Raw genomic sequence first — 22763 nt, 5'->3', positions numbered from 1 at the left:
GCTCAAGTGTTCATCAATACATACACCCAAAATTTGGAGCACTGTGACACCTGTTCATTTACTACATCAAATGCTGGTATGACTGTTGTATAGAACTGTATATAGTGTATGTGATTTTTTTTCAAAATTTAAAGAGAGTCTATCTTCAGAAAATGTATTAATCATTCTTTGGAAAATGTCATTTAGCATCTCGTCTGTTGCTTTATCTCTGATGGGGTTTAGTACAGCACTAGTGTTATCAGCAAAAATTATCAATTCTGCTTGTTGAATGTTAAGTGGAATGTCATTTGGGTACATAAGGAATGGTGGTGAACTCAAAACTTGTCTTTTCTTCCGAGTCACTAAAATATTGAATTAGAGTTTTTGAACAGGAAATGTTTTATGACTTTTAACTGTGGAGTCATAAATGGAAGTTAATTAAATGCTTTTACACGCAGCTGACAAAAATACGCCATCAAACATATGTGAAATAAACTTTCTAGGAAATTTACAGTAAATGTTCTTAGTTGTATTTTCTTCTTAGTTGGAAACTTCACCTCTTCTTTCTGTTCCGATGGACACCTTGAATAAAGCCTCCATTGAAGTTGCTAATTGTTGTACCGTGTCGTCTAATGAAGGTAACTCATATTTCGATGTGGTGAGATGAACTGTTGGTCAAACAAATACGCAGGCGCCGTATAGTAGTTGACGTTTTTTATATTAACCCAAAATCCAGGATGACTAACAAAACTGCTACAGTGGAAGAAGCGATAAAATGTTCGCTGCTTCTCTTCATCAAGACATACCACAGACTCCTCTCTTTCTGGTGACTGAAATACAAAATGACAGTCACATCTTTCTCATCTAACAGCATCTCAGCTGCAGTGCATCGCTTCCTTTTATCTCTTACGTATACCTCTTTGGAAACATCTAGCAAGTGCCATTACGCCTGCCCCCTACTGTCAGCTGACGATTCGTGTACACAGCTCATACAACAAAATTTTCTTTTCTTATTATTTTATATAAATTTGTACATTTCATATTTCTTACCCAGAGGGTAAGCTGCAGTCATATGTGTTCCTGGCGGAAGGGTCAGAAACTATTTCTTTGGTATTTCAACTGTTGGTACATTTGTCTATTATTCTTTAATATCCTATATGACTAAAGCACGTCAGCTACGTGGGAACCTCACGCTTTGTTAAAATTTTTTATACACCACATATTTTACCAAGAATTTTCTTACACTATATTAAAAATACAAGTAAATCAACAATTTTACATATGTAAGGTCAATTTTACAATTTTTCACTTTCAATTAAATGTTTATCTTTCTTCATTCACATGTATGACAACTGCTTGTCTCTCTTTTAGTTTGCAACAAAAATTTACATCTTCTGTATCTTTTGTTTTTCCATTGTAGTTAAGTCATCTCTGTGAGCAGGTTCCATTGTTTGAAGTTGCTTGCGGCTATTATTTTTCACACCACACAAAGGCATTATTCCTATACGTGATGCAATGTGAACAGTTTTTAGTGTCCACTCAGGGTAACTATCCACAACTGCTTAATAATTCCGTAAGCTATGACGGTCTCCACTGTATCGTGCGGCCAAAGGACCCTGCTGAACCAGCTGCATTTGCATGAGATATTTGTCGAAATTTTGGCAAGTATTCACGTTTCCATCAGCACGCTCGTGCCACTGTTACGCTTATTCAGCTCTGCACTGTAGATTCGTTAAGCTTTCTGCATTACAGATGATGAATCACTTGGCGATTGCGAACTTGAATTGTCGCACAGCACTGTTTTTTAACTAATAGGTGGCAGTTCTACATATATGATATACATTGCACAGCTTACGTAGTACTCTTTCACAAGTATTTGCACTTTCTGACACGTCTGATGTCGCATAAGATTGGTTTACACAGGTTTACAAAATATGCATAACATATTTACAAAGACATGAAAGAAATAAGTGTTATACCGGCCCAGTTACAAGAAAATCTCATCTATATTGTAATTCAAGGTTCCTCGTAATAAATGTTTGCTGACACCTTTATTTTTAGCTCTAGGAAAATTTTCTCCTTTCTATTTCTTTCACTAATTGAAGAATTTACTTCTCGAAATCCTTATATCTCCCTTAACAACACAAGCAATTACACCAATACACGATAAAAGGGAAAGTATAGGAATCCCAACGAACAACTTCTGCTTAAGATAAACATTATGCATATTGTCGTACTAGTATTTGTTTTCACAAACAATGTATGCTGCTTCGTACGAGGACAGGTGAAATATTGGTGGCCAATCCACGTTCTGCTTGAAGCATAGTGTTTCTTATACCACTATTTACCCCTCAATATCCTTTGTTTAAAATTATATTTTTTAGTCGGCTAATCACTGCTGAAACCGTCTTTGTATGCACGAAATCGATATACATGTATATATGTTTTCACAAAATTTTATGTTCAGATTCACAGGTAACTCCGTGTCTGATTATAGTATTGAAGTATTCCTACTCTCTGTACAACGTGAAAACGAGTGTTGATTTACCCTCAGATGTGGCTTGTATAACCAGGTATGTGTTTCACTGGACATAGCACTCAAAACTTTACGTAATCGCTTAACAGGCGGGCTAAGATCTACTGTTATCGTTTATTAATCTTCAGCTGGCAGAGACACATTTGTGCTGAGCTGTTTCAACGTACTGAGTGTAGATATACCTATTTATCTTCCTTTCCATAAATTCACATACAGTCACAATTATACATAGCTTGTAAACTGATATGACGGTGGTAGGGGTATTTATTTGGTATCTTACACCTCCATTTCAATCCTTCCACCACGTAGGATGTGCTACTTTGCATCATTCCCTACACAGTTCTTATTACTACATCCCTTCTTAATTATGCATAATACGGACTTTCAAATATAACTACGCACCCTCCGACACAACACTGAAATATTAAAAGTTCGCCCGCATCTCGTGGTCGTGCGGTAGCGTTCTCGTTTCCCACGCCCGGGTTCCCGGGTTCGATTCCCGGCGGGGTCAGGGATTTTCTCTGCCTCGTGATGGCTGGGTGTTGTGTGCTGTCCTTATGTTAGTTAGGTTTAAGTAGTTCTAAGTTCTATGGGACTGATGACCATAGATGTTTAGTCCCATAGTGCTCAGAGCCATTTGAACCATTTTTTTTATTAAAAGTTCTGGCTCGTTTCGTTGTCTAGGGGCTGGGATGCGTAGTTGCCCCATTGGGCCAAATACTGCGGAGTCTACAGTATACGATAAGAATGCACACATGCATCGAATGGTCGAAGGTTTCTATCGCAGGGGCGAATTATGAAAGTAACATATAAATTTATAAATGAAAGATTGCAATTAAATAAAATCTGTAGGTTACTATCTTAACGACTTTAAATGATGAGAATGCAGTATATTTCTGCAAAACACTTATTGGCGTCGATGGTCCAGCAATTAAATAAAATATAAGTTCAATAACAGGAAGACAAAAGATTGCTACCGCACGTAATTAGCTATGAACAACGTAGCTCGCGAGATATTCACTTGCAAATGCAAACTACGTCTTCACTGTAGAAGCCACAAGAGCACAAGTCGGCACCACGCGCCAACCGCTCCACACACTCCGAGTCTCGTTTGCGACCGTGCGTCGGCCGCACTGTCCCGCACTACCGCACTCGTGTCCCCTCTCGAAACGATCCTCCTCGCCCACTTCCAAACAGTCTCACCATTAACGAGCGCTGTGATTACCTAGAGCGCTCCCTCCATGTCTCCAAGCGAACGTACACTCACAAACATATTTAAGCACATTCAAAATAATGGAGTTACATTTAAATAACTTGAAATTACATAAATATTCCTATTGTTGGACCATAAACAAGCTCTAACCTACATTATTAAATACATAAACATATTAAATAAACATATATCAAAGGAACAGCCAGCAAAAGTAGGCCAGTAGCCTAATCTCTGTGCTTTCTAAGACATAGTAAATATTTGACCAGTATCTTCATGAATAGTATACATCGGATATAAACAAAGACATAGAAGAATAAATGTATTTATAAGCGTGCTGCTACCGTTTTTTTGTGTAACTGTGGAGTACTTACGGCCTGACTCGATCGATAGTAATCGCCCACTTTGACCTCCAATAACTCGTGTACTATTCAAGTTACACGCTTGTAATTCATACCTATTTAGGTTTAAACTAATAGCTTTCTAAAGGAACGCAGATTGACAAAATCGGATGAAGCGTTTATATTTTGTAAATTCGTTGCTGGGTGTTACTTGTATAATTTACCGTCAGATACTAAACTTGAAACTAATAAAGATATTGAAAATCTGATTACGCCATCAGAGCCGTCGTGCAAGTAACAGTAATGTACATGTTCCTTTTTGAGGTATCATGATTCATCTGGCTACTATTAATTTCTATACGAGCTGTGAAATGTCTGCCACTAAGGTTTCACAAAGTCCGCCATCTTTGGCACTCCCGACATAGGCATCTCCTTCATTGACACAAAGCACCGTCCTCGTCACAGCGGAATTCCCAGCCACGTGGCTGGACCATGCACTGGGGCTACCCCACTCGTCCTGACACCACGTGTTTGATGCCGGGCCCCGGTTTAGAAGAGCGCCCTGGGCGGCCGCCCAAATTTCGAACATTTTCAGGGCGCCAAAATTCGCCCGTTACCTCATAATAACCACCAGTAAAATAGTCAGCGTGTTTATTTACACATATGGACACACAAAGTACACTGCAGTACATTTAATATTTTTGCTAATAACGTTGCGTCTTCATATCTGTCAAAGTATATGTTTCTCAATATTTCATACTTCCTTATGTTCACTTTGACAGTGAGTAGCGTGTTGCACTGTGTTCGTGTGTTTAAATAATGCTTATTTGCCGTAATAAACGTTACTTTGAGGCTTGAAGTTGCTAGTTATGCAAAGTTTTTGCCATTTAAAATACGTGTACATAATTTCATTTTCTTCTTAATTTTGTTTTGATTTATTTATTTTTATTCCTTCCTACACAGTACATTAGTTTTCGCATTCACTTTAATATAGAGGTAGTTTTCAATAGACTAGTACGAAGTATTGTATAATCGTCATAGCATAATCGGTTGCAATTTTATGCCGGCCGGGGTGGCCATGCGGTTCTAGGCTCTGCAGTCTGGAACCGAATGACCGCTACGGTCGCAGGTTCGAATCCTGCCTCGGGCATGGATGTGTGTGATGTCCTTAGGTTAGTTACGTTTAATTCGTTCTAAGTTCTAGGCGACGATGACCTCAGAAGTTAAGTCGCATAGTGCTCACAGCCATTTGAACCATTTTTTTTAATTTTATGTAAATAGCTCAGTTCTTCCTTACTATAAGTAACCGTGTGTAGTGGAATACAATTCTCACATAATTTTAGTACCGTCAGTATAATCATTAGCCTGTTCCTGTGCTTAGCTTACTCAGTAAGTTTGTTTTATTTACTACCTTAGTACAATAGTAACCTTTTCGTAAGTAGTTCTTTCCTCGTGTGTGACCACAACTATTTCCATGTAAATCTAGCTTCTTACTCCGTACAGTCGCAAGTGTGAAGCTAATTTTGAAGTTTGTCACACAGTGACCTGGCAAAATGAGCATGTCATTACATAAAATATTTCATACTAACAAAATGAATGCAGACATAACAAAGTGTCCAGTAATAAATCTCGTTATACATTTTTATTCATCTGGTTAATACAATGGCTATACGGGTTATCAAGAGTACGCTTCGTTCTTATAATAAGCTGTATACGTAACATGGAAAAACTGCTTTTGAACTTGTTTGTATTTACTGTAATTTAGTCTTACATATGTGCGAGTGTTTACTTAATGCGATTTATGCATAGTATGTTGCTTTGCTCAATTAAGTCTTATGTTGTCATTTCACTAGTAAATGTTTGAACGATGCACTCTATCTTTTACATTCAATCATTGTTTGTTAAGTGGCGCACTAGTGCTTTGAGTACAGAGCGCATGCTCAAATATGGCCACTGCAGACTACGTCAAAAGTGGGAGAGGAGAGGGGGGAATGTTTACCACCCGCAACTAAGCTAATTTCTCGTGCTGCGCTAAATGCAGACTGCCATATTGTTGCTTTTCATATCCACTGTTTCCAAGAACATATATGTAACGTACAATTTGTATATTCTCATTTCTCACTTTATAGAATAACAAAATTTTCGTAGTAGATTTCAACGAATCTTCGAACTTATCTTGGCTTATACCTAGTTTAACATTCATATGGATATTTTGTCTGCAGCTAAGAAAAAAGGGGAGTCTATCACAGGCTAGAAGTGTTTTCATTTTTTACTATCACATACTTTCTCCAAATTTGTGCAAGGATTATACACTGTATTTTCCATGGGGTCTGTAGGTACTGATGTGGCTGAGGTGCATTGACCTCTTTTGTTTCGGGTTTACTTATAGCGGAGAGTTGTATTTTCCTTTGGGTGGTAGTCGTAGAAGCAGGTGAGGTGCGTCGACCTCTTTTGTTCAGCGCATAAATTCTTTATATCTTTATGTGGATATAATCCATATATTTTCCCTGTTTTTGGGTTGCTGAACCAACAGCACGCAAGTTTTGATATTTTGTGTATAGTGTATGGTCCTGTGTACGACAGCTGCCATTTTTTGTTAAGCTTTTCGTGTTTGGTAGACTGAGGTTGAGTGCACAGTAGTACTTTCTGTCCAACGTGAAAAGTAGTTGTGCGACCTATTCTTTTATCGTATAGTTTTTTTCCTGGCTCGTACCTTTGCTTCCAACGTTATTACTTTAGTTATACCGGTATCTCTTTCTCAGATTATTTAAGTAAGGGCTTAACTGAATCACCTATTTTATACTTCTCATACATTAATTCGATTAGTGTAAAACCTGTTCATGACTATAGCCTTTTATTTACAATTTGGTGAAAGTGCGTCATTTATCCGGTCCTCTTAGTGTATCTGTGTGGTGGATACGTTCTGATAAACCTGTTAAACTCATGAAATACCGACCCAGTTGAGGTGGCGTTGGGATGAGATTTGTGTTCATAAATGTGTTTCATGTTATGTGACTTGATAAGTTGTTTCCACTTAGCACTTGTTGAGGTAGTTGCATTATTAACCAGGAATAGCTTTTGGTTCACATACTCTCACAAAGTATTCACCCATGATTCGCTTGATCTCATGGGCCCCACCGTTAGATTTTAGTGGTGAACGACTGCGGTTATTTAGAATACCCACCGTACAAGACTATTAAATACTTCACTTCTATTTCGGCATCACTCTCACTCTGTCCTTTCCTTTTATGTCATCTGTCTTATCTGTATATAGTTCATCTCGAATATGGATATCTTTGTCATACGTTAAGAAATAAGTGTTTATTAGCGTCATGCCCTCATTCCCGTATCCTGTAAGCGGCGTGTGTACAACGCCGACCAATCGCCGTTTACAGTCTGGGGAGGAGGTGTGCTGCCGCTCATGTCAGTCACTTCTACAATGTTTGTAACGTGACTGGTATTTTGCCACATTCTATTCTCCGCATTATTGGGCGCGGCGTTTCGCTGGTTTTGGTTTATGCCTTTCCCACAGCCGTTGGTTTCATAATTGTTATTTATGCGCGGGTATTCATTCCCACTGCGATACCCTTGTGTATTATTGTCCGGACGGAGCCAATTATTCTAATCATTACGGTTATTTCTTGATGGTGAGCCACTGCACCCTCAACTGTAATTTCTTCGATAGTTTCCGAATCCTCCATTGCCGTAATATCCCTGCGGCGGCGCGTATGGACGCCAACCGCACTGCAGGTCGCCGTACTGATTTCAGCTGTTATTTCCGTTGTTGTTATTGTTGTTGGTATCGTTACCACGATTGCTGAAAACTTCGTTTTTTGGTGGACAGTACTGGTTTCTGTTACACTCATTTGAGTTTTGTCTACTCTAATTAATGAAATCAGTGGAATCCACGACCGTGAGAAAGTGTTCCACTCGTAAGCTGGCACAGTCGTCAGTTTCTCACGAATGTCATGCCGCTGCAGACTGTTTAATATTCTCAAAACACCGACATCTAACATCGCATTGCTCCAGTATCTCCCCTTGTTCAAGTAACTTTCGAAATACCGGCGCTGTTCGTCTTGTTTTACTTTGAAAACTTCCTTACGTAATCTTTTCTAATCCACTGCCACCAGTATTTCTCTAAGAAGGCCTGTTCAGATCCTTCATACGTTCGACGATGATACACCTCTTCGGCTGCCCACGATCACGCATCATCATCTATGAAACCGACAACGAAATGAATGTTTTGCATTTCGGGCCAATGCCGAAATAAAAAATTTCTAAACGTTCTCACAGAGACAACGGAGTGTGTTCTCTTGCATTCTTGTGAGAAGACAGAATTGTCTGTGTTTTATTGGATTCTCGTCTATCATGGTGGACGATAGGCCTGGCATTAAGTCGTCAGATTGTGACACTGTCCTGCGCCTTTTAGGAGGTGGCAATGCTGCTTATGATGATACTGGCACATACGTTTGATTGTTTGCAAACTGCTCTCCCTCGCTTTTGTCAACATCTACTTTGTCAAAACAATGTTCGTTTGACTACTGTCTAATACTGCATTTCTTTTTTGATTAGTTGCGGAAGGCGCTTCCATCGAACTGTCTCCTTCACTGATAAGTTCGGAACGAATCTTTTCTTCTATTGTCTTCATACCGCTATCCATTTTAGTGAGAATTGTATGTTCTATTTCGTTTATGACTCGTCAACCAAGTCAACATAGAATTTTTGTTCCCGAACGTACTTTCCACCGATGGCAGAATCGCTATCTAAGACGCCGTCCTCAGGTCTCTCATTTAATCATTTTACGCTCTTATTGATACGTTCGTACTCGGTTTTCCAAAATAATTGTCCTAAAGTCAGAAATCCTACGTGTTGCGTGAGTTTTTGTACATCATCCAGTAAATTTTCGCTCGCAGTCTTCATTTCAGATATGAATGTTTGAATTGTTGCCACTTTAGTTACGCTTTCATGTGCGCTTTGTAAACTTCCGAGCACTGTTAAAGTTCCTCAACTTGACAAGCACTTTGACCTTGTTCTTCACTCACACTAGATAGTTTTTTTCTCTAGTTGATGGTACATATTAGTAAATTTTGGATCTAATTTATTGGTTGCGTCTATCAACTGTGCGTTCAAGTTACTACGCAAATTGTAGAAGCGGTTCGAAAGTGTCACGAGTTTTTGGTCTAAGATACTGAGACTTTAATCTAAACTGCCGAGACTAGCGGACATGTTCGTCACTTTTGTACTTGAGTCTGTACGTAACTCAATATTCATTTGTATTAATTTCTAAAATCATTGTCCTACGGTTGACACCAGTGAATGATTATTGTCTAATGTGAGTGTAACTTGAGTATGCGTGTGTCCGTTTAGTTAACTCAATATCGAGTCGGTAAAATTCCCTAGGTCTGTTGCATTGTTATTTTAAAAAGAGACATTCCACACATAGGATTGTGAATTAACCACATCGACTGTTAGCTATGTGACAACATTTGATCTAACATTCTGTCCATTCATTGCAGTGGAGTGAAGTTGTACCCTGTTTATGCCTGTGACATTGCCATCCTGATGCAATGCATTGTCCTTTTCATTACCTAATACTTGATACTGTTTTACTGCCAATAAAATGCACTCACTGTAATTTAATTATTGAAATATAACAGAAACTCAATAGCAGCGGAAATTTCACTAATAACATACGTTCGCGACGGGGTTGCTTCTCATTATTGTCACTGTTACGTATATGAAAATCGTTTACTATTACAATTAAAAACCAATTCTATCATAAATATTGTTGCTTGCAAAAAGGTTTTAAGCAGTTTAAGGATCAGGATGTTGTGACGCAATAGCTTTTGCGTGCTATGATCAATCGAATACTCTTGATTCTTCTACCTGTGGTTCACGCAGTTCTGTTCTCATTCCTTAAAGTTCAATTGCATGACTCTGGAAAAATTTTCTTTAGTTTCGATTACCTTATTGCGTTTTTGCTGGTGACATTCATCTTTTCTTATTGTATCCTCTTTGTCGAATATGTGGAACAAATACTGAATACAATTAGTATTTCAACAATCACTGTTATAATTGAATTCCTTACTTACGAACTGAAGATGGCGGAATCTGGTCTAGGTTCGGTCGCCAGTGCATTATATTATATATTTACTATTGAATGGATAATGAATTAGAATTTTTCGAATTGGAAATGTTTTATGACTTCTAACTGTGAAATCGTAAATGGAAGTAAATTAAATGCTTTTACGGCCGGCTGCCGAACAGACACTGAGGAACAAATGTGAACTATATTTTCTAGGAAATGTAATACTAAATGTTCTTAGTTGTATTTTCTTGTTAGTGGGAAGCTTTAACTTTTCTTTCTGCTGCAATGGTCGCCTTGGGCACAACCGCCTTAAAAGTTACTGGTTGTTGGACCATGTCACCTAATATAAGCAACTCATATTTAGATGCGCTGAGATGAACTGTTTGTCAAATCAATAGACACACACTGTGTTCTACTTGACGTTATTTAAATTAACTCAAAAATCAAATATTATTAACAAAACTATTACAACAGGAGCAGCATAAAATGTTGGCGTCCTCTCTTCATCAAGACACACCACAGGCACCTCTGGTTCTGCCGACTTACAAACAACTGACAGTCACATCCCTCTCATCTAACAGCATCTCTACTGCGGTGCGTCGCTTCCTTCTTTATCTTACGTACACCTCTAGCAAGTGTCATTCCACGCTAGTGATCTTTCCTGTTCTTCACCCTATAGTTATACACTGTTTTCTCTTTGTGTAACAACCTTTTACGGTTACCAGGTAAAATCATTACACTGCCAAATATTTGTTTCTCGAAATGTGCAGCCAAGATTTGAAGCTCATGGAGATACTTCAATGTCCAAAATTTTCAGATTATTTCTGTCTTATTTATACTTTTGTCTACTTATCCACAAATAACTGCAGGTCTTGTGAGCTGATCATACCTCTGATTTTTCTGGTCGTTTGATTGGCTAACACTTTCGCCTTGGAGTGTGGCACACTGGTAACCACAAAGGGTTCTCCTGGTATTATTGAGTATAAAATAGTCTGTATACGTGAAGTAACTACATTAACTTTCTGACATAAGCTGTAAACGTAACAATTAAAAGACGAACATTACTGAAAAAGAAAAGAAAAGCACACACAGATGGACGTGAATAAATTAGATGGCCAGACGAAAAGCGACATCAGTATACAACGTATTCAAATGGGATAATTACGCCCTTGCGACAGTGCTGACAGCAATAATGTAAACGTACTCCGGTTGAAAATCTTAAAATCAATTTCAAAATTAAAAAAAAAGCAGCAGGAAATTCAAGTGTGGCTATTTATCCTAGCGCATCAGATAGATACCACTAAGCAGAGTATAGGCAGCATCATACCCTACGGTCCCTTTACCACCACTTCACACAGAAATTTTCCAGGTTCCCCGATGTTTAACAATCAGACCATTTCTAAGCCTCATCTGTTGATTTATTTAGTGTCTAAATTTAGTACGTAAACTTTCTTCTTAAAATATGTGAATTTTAGATTTTGGTATATTACAATATTGTATTTTAAAACGCAGCCATTCGTTCCTAAATCTCTGTTTGGTATGTGATATTGTTAACGTCCTTTCAAAGTGAAATAAATATTGCAGAAAAAATTTAAAACCCTTCACTTTTTTCATTACCAGATGCTGACTGACACCGTGTGTATGGTCGGCATACATTCTCTAAAGGATATGTTTTGACGTTGCATTGAATCCTTTATTTTTACATGTAGCCCTACACCGTCAGAAGTTTTAATACTGAAAGCTGAAAAATTTTTCACCATCGTTTCTCAAGACCTCGAAAAGTATAAAAAATATTGTAACATTGCACGAATGAGTATTTGCATTCTACAACCGGTCAAAAAACCAAACCACCAAGTTACTTTGAAACCCTTTCAAACAAGTTTATCTTTAAGGTCGATAACTTACCGTCTTTGGGCAGCCAGAACCTTCCTCTACACTTACGCCACGTGTTGCAAAGTCATTCGCAAACCAGACTAATGAGAAATAAATGTTTTCGTACGTGGGCTCCTGTGTGTCATTTGTTTCTCTCGCATTTGTGGTTAAGTTTAGATAAAAACATCTATTAAATTTGGAAATAAAGGTGTGTACTTTATCTTACATAATTCCTTTATTGTTTTATTCTTGATATTGTACGTTTATACACAGTAATTCAATTTTTTTTTTTTTTTTTTTTTTTGCAGCATAGTCTTGAAGTTTACATGTTTTTAATTACCTGTCTGGTCTTGTCGAGCTATGCTTCTTTTGCTGGCATGAAATTTAGACCGATGGCAGTTGTTTAAGATAATAACGTTGTCCGTCTTCATCCGCCATTTTGTTTTTTATGCCTTCAAAGTAAAATATTAAATTTGTTAAACTTCAGCAACATAGCAATTTTTCGTTTATTCTGCTATAGATTCCTAGCGAATAGTCAAGAAATTTATCAAAGGGCCTTATACGATGTTTTGAACTAATTGAAAGGGAGGAAAATGATGAGACGTCTTCGTTCATGGAAGGAAAAGTTGCAGAAATGTTGAAACGTCCAGATGATCCAACAGCTGTTTGAAGTCGTGCTTTGAGATATTTCAAAAGTGACTTTAAGAAAAATTGGATAGCCGCTAGCTACAAAAGCGAATGTCTAGTGTAAATAAATTAACGCATGATTAATTCCCCGACTGAACTGCCTCACTGATTTGCAGCACGTTCGAAAAAACCGGGACAACCTAAAACACCCCAAGAATTAAATGGCAGTACCAAGCGTCGAGAAACTCAGGTTTACGTCAGCAGGTCCAACTGAGAAGTTAACTCATTCAGAAGACTTTTTGCCGACCCAGAAAGCTCTTCTCAAATCACTTGACTCAACGTGGATAAAGACTTTCACGTGAAAGGCAAAGGTCCCGAGTTCGAGTCTCGCTCAGACACACATTTTTAATCCGTCAGGAAGTTTTATATCAGCTCACACTCCGCTGCAAACTAAAAATTTCATTCTGAAACTTCCCCCAGGCCATGGCCAAGCCATGTCTCCGCAGTATTCTTTCTTCCAGGAGTGCTATTCCTGCAAGGATCGCAGGAGAGCTACTATGAAGTTTAGAAGGTAGGAGGTGAGGTACTGCCGGAATTAAAGCTGAGAGGACAGGTCGTGAGTCGTGCGTAGGTTGCTCAGTCAGAGAGCTGGCTGGTATCTGTAATAAAAAAGGGATCAACAATGAATTTCGACGGATGTCATGTGACGTCCGCTACGACCAAATACAACGAAAATACAACGAAAAATACTTGTCCGCAATAGGTGAAGGTTCCGAGTTCGGCCGCGCGGGGTACCCACGCGGTCAAAGGCGTCCTGTCACGGTCAGTGCGGCTTCCCCTGTCGGAGATTCGAGTCCTCCCTCTGTCGTGTGTGTGTGTGTGTGTGTGTGTGTGTGTGTGTGTGTGTGTGTGTGTGTGTGTGTGTGTTGTCCTCAGCGTAAGTTACATTAAGTTAGATTAAGTAGTGTGTAGGCTTAGGAACCTACCTTACAACAATTTCCAATTTCCGAGTTCGAGTCTCAGTCCGGCACACGGTTTTAATCTGCCAGTAAGTTTCACGTCAGCGCACACTCCGTTGCAGAGTGAAAGTTTCATTCTGGAAACAAGATATTAATTTCATGAGAACCTTGTTTATTGTCTCATACACAGACTCGTTCCAAAGACTTTGACGAAATTAAAATCTTACTGGAAGTAAGACTCGTTTTAGGAGCTATGGAAGAGGTGCAGAAAATAATGTATTGATTTAATGAACACTGCCACATAGAGTACCTTTAATATACACCAAGTAAATTAACATATACAAAAAATATTTACCCTGTCTTCAAACTTGTAATTTAGCATCGTTTTCTCAGTCACCACTAACCTTTCACAAACTCACGGTCGTTGATATAAACAATCTGAAACAAGAATAAATCAGAGTACCAAGCGCAATTGAACTAATTTTAAACAATCAGTGAATAACCGACGTAGTACTGTGTACGAAATTTTGAAGTAGTGCAATTAAATCAGTTACAGCCACATAACGAGAAGACTGTTGGATCTGCTTGTTGCACATTGTACACTAATCAGAAAGTGGCGCTCGTGTACATCTATCTGAAACAATGAACGCCAACTGCATCGTAAAGCTGATTAGAGTATGTTCACGCTTGTGTATCAGATATCTGCTCCCTTTTCGAGACTGGCCGAGAAACGGTCCTGTATGGCGTCACGCTGCTCTTGATAAAGCTGTCCCTGCAAATGTCACTTCCTTTACACACGTCCTATTAGAAACCAATATCGGCGAATCGTTTTCCGTTACAAATTAGCATTTATATTGTGTTCTTCAGTGACGAAAGCGCTATCGGAAAGCAATAAAAATTCTGAGGCTCTTTGAGCTAACGGAAAATAGCCGATTGACTACTGTTTCTGAATACTCTCGGTCACTGAACTTCCAGATTATTGCCTCTTGGTCGACCATTAATTATAAAATCGCAGAGCAACTGTCTACCTGCTACTCAATCGGATACAACTACGGCACCGATAATCCGAGGCCACCGTTATGAATACAAAATGCGGTGGCACATTTGCGCTAGTACCCAGATTAAAAAATGCTTCAAATGGCTCTAAGCACTATGGGACTTAACATCTGAGGTCATCAGTCCCCTCCACTTAGAACTACTTAAACCTAACTAACCTAAGGACATCATACACTTCTCTGCCTGAGACAGGATTCGAACCTGCGACCGTAGCAACAGCGCGGTTCCAGACTGAAGCCCCTAGAACCGCTCGGCCACAGCGGCCGGCCCCAGATAAAAGAAGACAGTCAAAACTCATAGTCAGATTTCAGGTTGTCTTATACATTTGGAAAATGGTCAATTTTTCTAGAATAGCCGAGTGATGTATACGAGGAGCGGGTTCAAATTGGAGACCATCTCCCCCGAGCACTCCTCCCCAATTTTGAACGGTATTTCCTTAAACAATCCCTTGTGGACATCGGAACGCTCCATTACACAAAGCTGTGACTGATACCCGCTATTGTTCTGATCCAATATACCTGTTTCTCCATCTCTGATGACCTCAGTGTTGACAGAACGCTGAATCTTAGTTCATTTCCCTTCTTCCAGCGTTCGTCGTTTTCCAAATTCATTATAATTCTGGTAAAATAAGGTTTATCAGGCTTAAAGTAATAAAGTACTGTTGAGGGGATGTAACAGATTATTTAGCGTAAATATGGAGTTATCGATAAATATTGCATTGACGGTAGGAACGTTGAATAGCCAAACGGGCTGTAAGGCACATATCGCTGACTTCCGCCTGTTGCAAAATTTTGAAACATGTTTTACGCCCTCGTATTGCGATTGCGTATTGCGTATTGCGTACTGCGAGACCCAAAATTTCCTCTGTAGGAATTAACATGGTTTTCGTAAACAACGATCGCATAAAACTCAGCTCACTCTGTTCGCACACAACACCCAGAAGCACTAGATATCGGCGGACAGGTTGACCTCGTGTTTCCTGATTACTTGAAAGTGTTCGAAACATTTCCACAGTGCCACCCAATGAACAAAATACGAGCGTACGGAATATCAGACAGTTGTGTGATTACAGAGAAGGATTTCTAGTAAACAAAGCACAGCATGTCATTCTCATTGGAGAGTAATCTTCAGACGTATCTTCGGGCGTACCCCTGCAAAAATAGGCAGAAAGATACATTACTGTATGATTACGCGATCGCTGAACAATCACTGGAAACAGACACACCCATAAAATGTGTAGAAATACGCATACTTAGTACTGTAAGCGGAACGCCACGTAAAACTAGTCCCACGTTAGGCTGAGATCAGAGAGAGATTCGTTGGAAGAATTCTCAGGGAACGTGGTACGCCCACGAAGAAGCACACAAAAACTTTGATCGTCCACTATAGGATCAGTATCAGATATGACTGATATAGGAAATAGAGAAAACACAAAGGAGAGCAGCGCATTTCGTTAGAGGTTGTGATGTAACAAAATAAAAGTGATGTTGTTAATGGAAAAGTTGGAGTTTGAGATTTCGCTTACTGTTTTATCAATCACAATTGGCGTAAGAATCATGGATTGACCACTGTCATAAAATATTGCATTATGAGATGTGAATAGTTTTTACTTGCAGTTTCGTGTGGCTCGAGGCAGTCACAACTAGCGTGCCACTGATTAAGAAATAGCGTTATCGTCTTTCTAATTACTTCATGATCGTAGATACGATCATACCCGATTGTGAAGTTATTGTTATAACAAAACAATTTCCTAAGGGACCAGAAAGTTCTTAAGGGCGCAAAAACAACTGTAACATCACACAAAAGGGAAATTCCATATTAAAGCTGATGCAAGATGACGATAAAACAGTTTTCTTTTTATCAATGCAACACGCACTTTGGACTGCTGATCTTGGTGTCTGTAATCTTAGCAAAATGCATAATTAAAATGAAAATAATACTGAGGTGATGATAGGAATGAGCACTGCTAAATGATTCAGTATTCCCAGAACAAATATTTATTATAACTAAAACATACATCGTACCTTAAGCTTAGTACAACAATGAAGGTAGATTTTCTATGTCCGTATCATGTCCATTAAGCGCTCTTTCATATAGCCATTGTCCTTTTGATTCACCCGTGCGTCGCCACGATAAGTTATAACAGTTCTTCATACACTACACTCTAACTTAGACGGAACACGTTGATATCTATTTAGTAAAAAAATTTGATCAGACCGCCACAAATCTGCTTCCGTCTTACTTAAGAAAAACAATACAAGTCTTTAGCGCTCAAGGCTTCATTTGTTCTCCAGCGAACAAAATAGTGAAGGATAGCATATCTATCCGTATTTTTCTGTTTATATTGCCGCCCAAAGACGACGAATTACATTATTTAGAAAATTCCACCGTCCCTCTGCGACGCCTTATTATACATCAATCATTCTTTATAAACAAGTACTTGACTTCTGGCTGAAAGTATTAACTATTTTTCTATTATAATGAAGTCAAAAATAGCGAATATCACAAGGTTCATTTAGTAAGTGCGGAAGTATTACGAAAATGCTTGGCGAACACTTGTTGCAGAAGCTGCAAGGGAGGCGTTCTGCATCACAGCGTGGTTTACTATTAGAGTTCTGTATGTACCTAGAAGAGTCACCCAAGACATCTCTATACCAAGGGTTGGCGTATTCGTCTACACACGATCGGTACTTATAAAAAAGTGTCCTTATTCATGTAAGAGGTCCATGATTAAAGAATTTGTTGCTAGCGCAGTCGAGCAGATGTAATTTCGATGGATTACTTACGCGCTGCCTGCGATATGTAAGCTAGAAGAGAATCTGAGAGCCGGCCGCGGTGGTCTCGCGGTTCTAGGCGCGCAGTCCGGAACCGTGCGACTGCTACGGTCGCTGGTTCGAATCCTGCCTCGGGCATGGATGTGTGTGATGTCCTTAGGATAGTTAGGTTTAAGTAGTTCTAAGTTCTAGGGGACTTATGACCACAGCAGTTGAGTCCCATAGTGCTCAGTGCCATTTGAACCATATTTTAGAATCTGAGACCAAAGAGCAGTATTGACTGCAGTAGGAACTTGTGTAGCAGTAGCAGTAAGTAGTTGCTAGCGAGCAGTCTGGTGTATCGTGTTGGCTGGGCCGGTCGTGTGCAGCGATGGCGGAGCCTGAGCGTTGTAGGATAAGGTAAAAGCAGCCTCGCGCATATGTAGTAATGTTACATCAAGTCCCATGTAAATGTTTTAAAAAAATCTGTTAATAATAATCTTTCTCATAAAAAGTAACTTTTGACATTCATCTCAATTTAAAGAATTCACTAATTTCTTCAATCCTTGGCCATCCCGATTATTGAAAAGAAAAATCAGTTCTTTCTTTTTATATAAGACAAATCTATCGGCCAGCATTGCACTTAGCTGCGCCAGGAAAATTTCTTATAGGAGCAGATATATATGCGTTATCCGGCGATCTAATTAAGGTAAGATTTTTCAGTTTATTCAGAATGATGAAATCAGGGCCATGACGCAGCATTGCTGACGTCCAAAATTTACCAGGTTAAATTGACTGTCAATTACTGAAAGGTTATAAGTGACCCAAATTTTTTATTGAGAGATTAGTAACATTTTATTATTGATATGTTACGCAATTTTCCTGTTGGTAGGTTATACTGAATGTGAACGACATAATTATATTTTTTTACTATTGAGAGGTTTAGGAATTTTTCTGTTTTGAAGTTACACTAAATGAGTATATTATTCATATTATTTTATTTTGTTGGGAAGTTACACTTAGTATTTTGTGGGGGGGTTACATTCAGTATCCTTATCGCTTTCCTTTATTTCCATCGGGCGGTTCTGGACCAGCTACTCATCTTCAGGTCTATAACAAAAAATGTTATATAATTATAACAGGTTGAAATTACAAGCCGGCCGAAGTGACCGAGCGGTTCCAGCCGCTGCAGTCTGGAACCGCGCGACCGCCACGGTCGCAGGTTCGAATCCTGGCTCGGGCATTGATGTATGTGATGTCCTTAGGTTAGTTAGGTTTAAGTAGTTGTAAGTTCTATGGGACTGATGACCTGTGAAGTTAAGTCCCATAGTGCTCAGAGCCATTTGAACCATTTTTGAACAGAAAATGCAGCCATGGTCAGCCCATCGTCACCAGTGGTAACCAATACGCTCACGGAGAGATTAGAATGGAGGCGTTAGAGACGGCTTGATACAAAACCAAGTGCTTCTTCGGGCATGTGAATGATACCTTTGTGATCTTGCCTCGTAGTAGGGAGAGGCTCAATGAGTTTCTGGAGACATCTTAACCAATGCCACACTAATATTAAAGTTCACAATGGAGCTGGAAAAGACGAAGTGATAGATTATTTGGCCACAGCGCGTATTGCAAACATAAGCACACTGATTTGTACCTGCCAGCCAACAGTTCTCAGTCCCCTGCGCAGAAGAATGGCGTTCTGAAGACATTGGTCAACAGGTCACACACATTGCCAGACGCAGAGAGTTTGGCAGCAGAAATAGAGCATCTACGATCAGAATTATGCAAGAACAGATATACGGCCAAACAGATTCAGCACGCCTTCAACAAGCCAACCCGCAACACGTCCCAGAAAAGGAGCAAGACGGGACAATGACTATGGCATACCATTATGCAAGATCTGTTTCTGCTAAAATCAGAACTCTGTATTCTGTCAACATACCAAAATAAGGAGACTTTGGGAAATGTGAAAGAGACCTGGGACTATGAAATCAGAAATTTATAATTTACCTTGGCAGTGTGACATGTCCTGGCCAGACAATTAGGACAGTGGACATCGTATGCAGGGAACATCATAGGAACACAAGACTAAGAAAGGCATTTAAATCAGTCTTACCGAACATTGTCTGGAACGGGCTCATTCCATTAACTTTTGATGAAACGAGGATTCTGGCACGGACTTCCACACAGGGGCACAGTCTTATAAGAGAATCTACAAAGGTGACACAACAGCTTATGAATCGTAACAATGGGTACTAACTCAGTAAAGCATGGGATCCTGCACTGGAGCTGGTGAAAACGCAATGGGAGCAGCAGTATAACTCCTCAAAAAGAGATGGCGTGGAGATGGGGAACGAATCCCAGACAAAGCTCTATTCACAGCAGACGGAAGATGGGACGTCGCAGGACACTTCTAATGGGAGAGGACCGCAAGGGGAACATCTAGAACCACAACAGACCGAAAACAGAATAGACGGCTGCTCTCGACCAAAGACGAAACAGTAGCACTCGGCCTGGAGCACCGTACCGAACAAGGATTGCCTAAGAATATCTCTATTGAGAGCCGACCGCAGTGGAAACATCTGGAACCGAAAACGGAAAGTCAGCGCGCGGATAGGCACACCTGGACCGAATAGGGAGTGCCTAAGGACACTACTAGCGGGAACGGAACTGCAAACGAAACGCCGGAACCAACTGTAGGTATAAATATTGGACCCATTCCACTCGACGAGCAATCTCAGGCACCACCTGATGAAAATGACGAGTCACAGTGTCGAAATACCGTGCATGAACGACTCTGATATCTGTCAGAATACCTGACGCCTCAAGGCGTCATTTCTGCACCATCTTTAGCATGTTTCCTCTCCTCCATCAACGCTTCCTTCTCACGTTCTGTCTTGAGTCTTGGTCAAAATATTTCATATCATACAACTGCCACGCCGAAGGAATATTCTTGATATACGTCAGTCTTCCTCTAACATTATTACCTCGCTACCTAGATAACAGAGTTCTTCTAGTTTTCCTATTGTGTCTCATCTAGCTGTTATGTTCGTTAAGTCTACATCTTTCGGTGTGTAGCGGTGTGCGTTTCGTTTTCCCCTGTAATTTCACCCATATGCTGTGCCAGTCGCAAATGGTTCAAGGGAAGAACAATTCCTGGTGCGCCTCCATGTTAGCTCGAATATCTCAAATTTTTATCGTTACTGTAATTAAAAAAATGGTTCAAATGGCTCTGAGCTCTATGGGAGTTAACTTCACAGGTCATCACTATGGAAGTGAACTGCTGAGGTCATAAGTCCCCTGTAACTTAGGACTACTTAAACCTAACTAACCTAATAACGTCACACACATCCATGCCCGAGGCAGGATTCGAACCTGCGACCGTAGCAGTCGCGCGGCTCCGGACTGAGGGCCTAGAACCGCTAGACCACCGCGGCCGGCGCATTTTCTGTCTGCTCATATTATTAGCCCCATATATAAGGTAAGTTGAAGTCATTACATGCCTGAACGCTTCCAATAGAGCATTGTCGAACTTTGTCTGCAATAAATTCCAATGAGTCTTTCACTGGCGCCCTGGTGAACAGGGTTGCCACATCATAACTGATCATTATATCAGTTTCAGTCATATGTAGTTGCTTGAGACGTTACAAGAAGTCCTACGTGTTGTGGATATGTTGAATTAACTTCTCCACATAAGAGAACAGCATTTTCTTCAAGCATTTCGCTGTTAGGTTTGTTGATGCGTCAGTGTTGCTGACAGTTGGGAGCATGGTACGCCCTCTTTGTATACGTTTGGCAACTCGTATAGTCTAGATGGAATTGGCGATCGTTACTGTTAGATAACCTTATCAGGTATACTGGTTTCCTTAAAGACAGCCCTTGTCTTCTTGCTCACTTCGTCCATAGTCACATTATAGATGTCTGCATCCAGGGTCCTCTAGAAGGTGACGCACCTTCCCATCATAATCAGCCTGCTGCAATGTGACTGCAAGCGCGTGCGGACGGCAGGGAAGACGGTAGATATAACTACTGCACCCGTCCACTTGACGAGCAGTCTCAGGTAGGTACATGACGAAGATAACGCCACGATGTCGAAATACGATGCATGGACGACACTGATATCCGGCAGAATACCCGACATCTCAAGACGTCAGCAGATCGCCGGGAAAGTCTGAAGAATAATGGTGAATTTGTTTGTCCTCCACGAGTGATTTAACATAAGAAATTTGTTCTGCTGCACTTAGGGCTTCATCACATCAGTCAAAAAATTTATAAGACTGTTGTAAGTTTCTCATATTATGAGGAAGCAATGACGATACTCCTACTTACACAGTTTTCTGAATTCTGGATCCAAAATACTCTGTGCTCCTCGTAGGCACACGGAGACTATTGACAATAATTTTCCAGAAACTGTTAAGAATGGGTTACTATGTTCATATCATTTCGGTTCACGAGAACTATTTTTGACCTTCGATAGGCCACGGCTCATTTCAAAGTCAAATGGAAATGCCAACCCGGAAAAGGAACATACGAATGAAAATATTTTATCTTACGTGACGTTAAAAAGAGTTTCTAGATTGACGTAGACGTATGAGAATTCTCGACTTGCCTGTTTGATCGGATACCTCAGTTCAATCCTTCCTTGTAAATTTATTTGCAATTCCAGACTTCCCTTCCTCATCCCTATTCATGCTTTCTATGAAAGTAATTATAAATACATTACATTGAACATTATTTCGATTTATTTGAAGTGTTAGTTAAATAAAAATCTGTAAAAGAACCTCATTTATTTCGTGAGAATACGTAGACTTCACGCCATCATTATGAATTTCTAACATATTCAGATGATCGTTCTGAGCGAATGTTGTGGACACAGCTACATCAGTCACACGCTGAACGAAGGCTAGCAAACTGATAATCCAACGTGAGGCACAGACAGTTGGTTGGAGTGCAAAGACTCCAAATGAGAGGTGACGAGATCGTGAACAGTGTGGCAAGAAGAACAGGCATGGGATCTTCCGGAAGCACTACACCACGAAAGGACCCAGAATTGCCCGACTGCCTCTGACGCATAGAAGAATGGCAACAGCTGAAAGCAAGGCAGAGAAGTTACAGGCAATGTGTCACAACGAACAGTTGGGAGCATATTACTGACATCAGGCCACAGGAAGCAGCAATTCTCAACACACTCACCTCTCCAATCTCTGGAAGCATGGTATAGGCAGCTATGACAACAGGATCGATCTGCTAATTTTACGGGGGTTGGAACTTTAATAGTGGCAACTATTCATTTACAGCTCGTACAAAATAGATACGTGTTTCAAGGTTTCACTGACCTTCAAAGT

Source organism: Schistocerca gregaria, chromosome 4 (genome assembly GCF_023897955.1).
Source record: "Schistocerca gregaria isolate iqSchGreg1 chromosome 4, iqSchGreg1.2, whole genome shotgun sequence".
In the NCBI taxonomy this organism is placed as follows: domain Eukaryota; kingdom Metazoa; phylum Arthropoda; class Insecta; order Orthoptera; family Acrididae; genus Schistocerca; species Schistocerca gregaria.
This window is presented reverse-complemented; position numbering follows the sequence as displayed.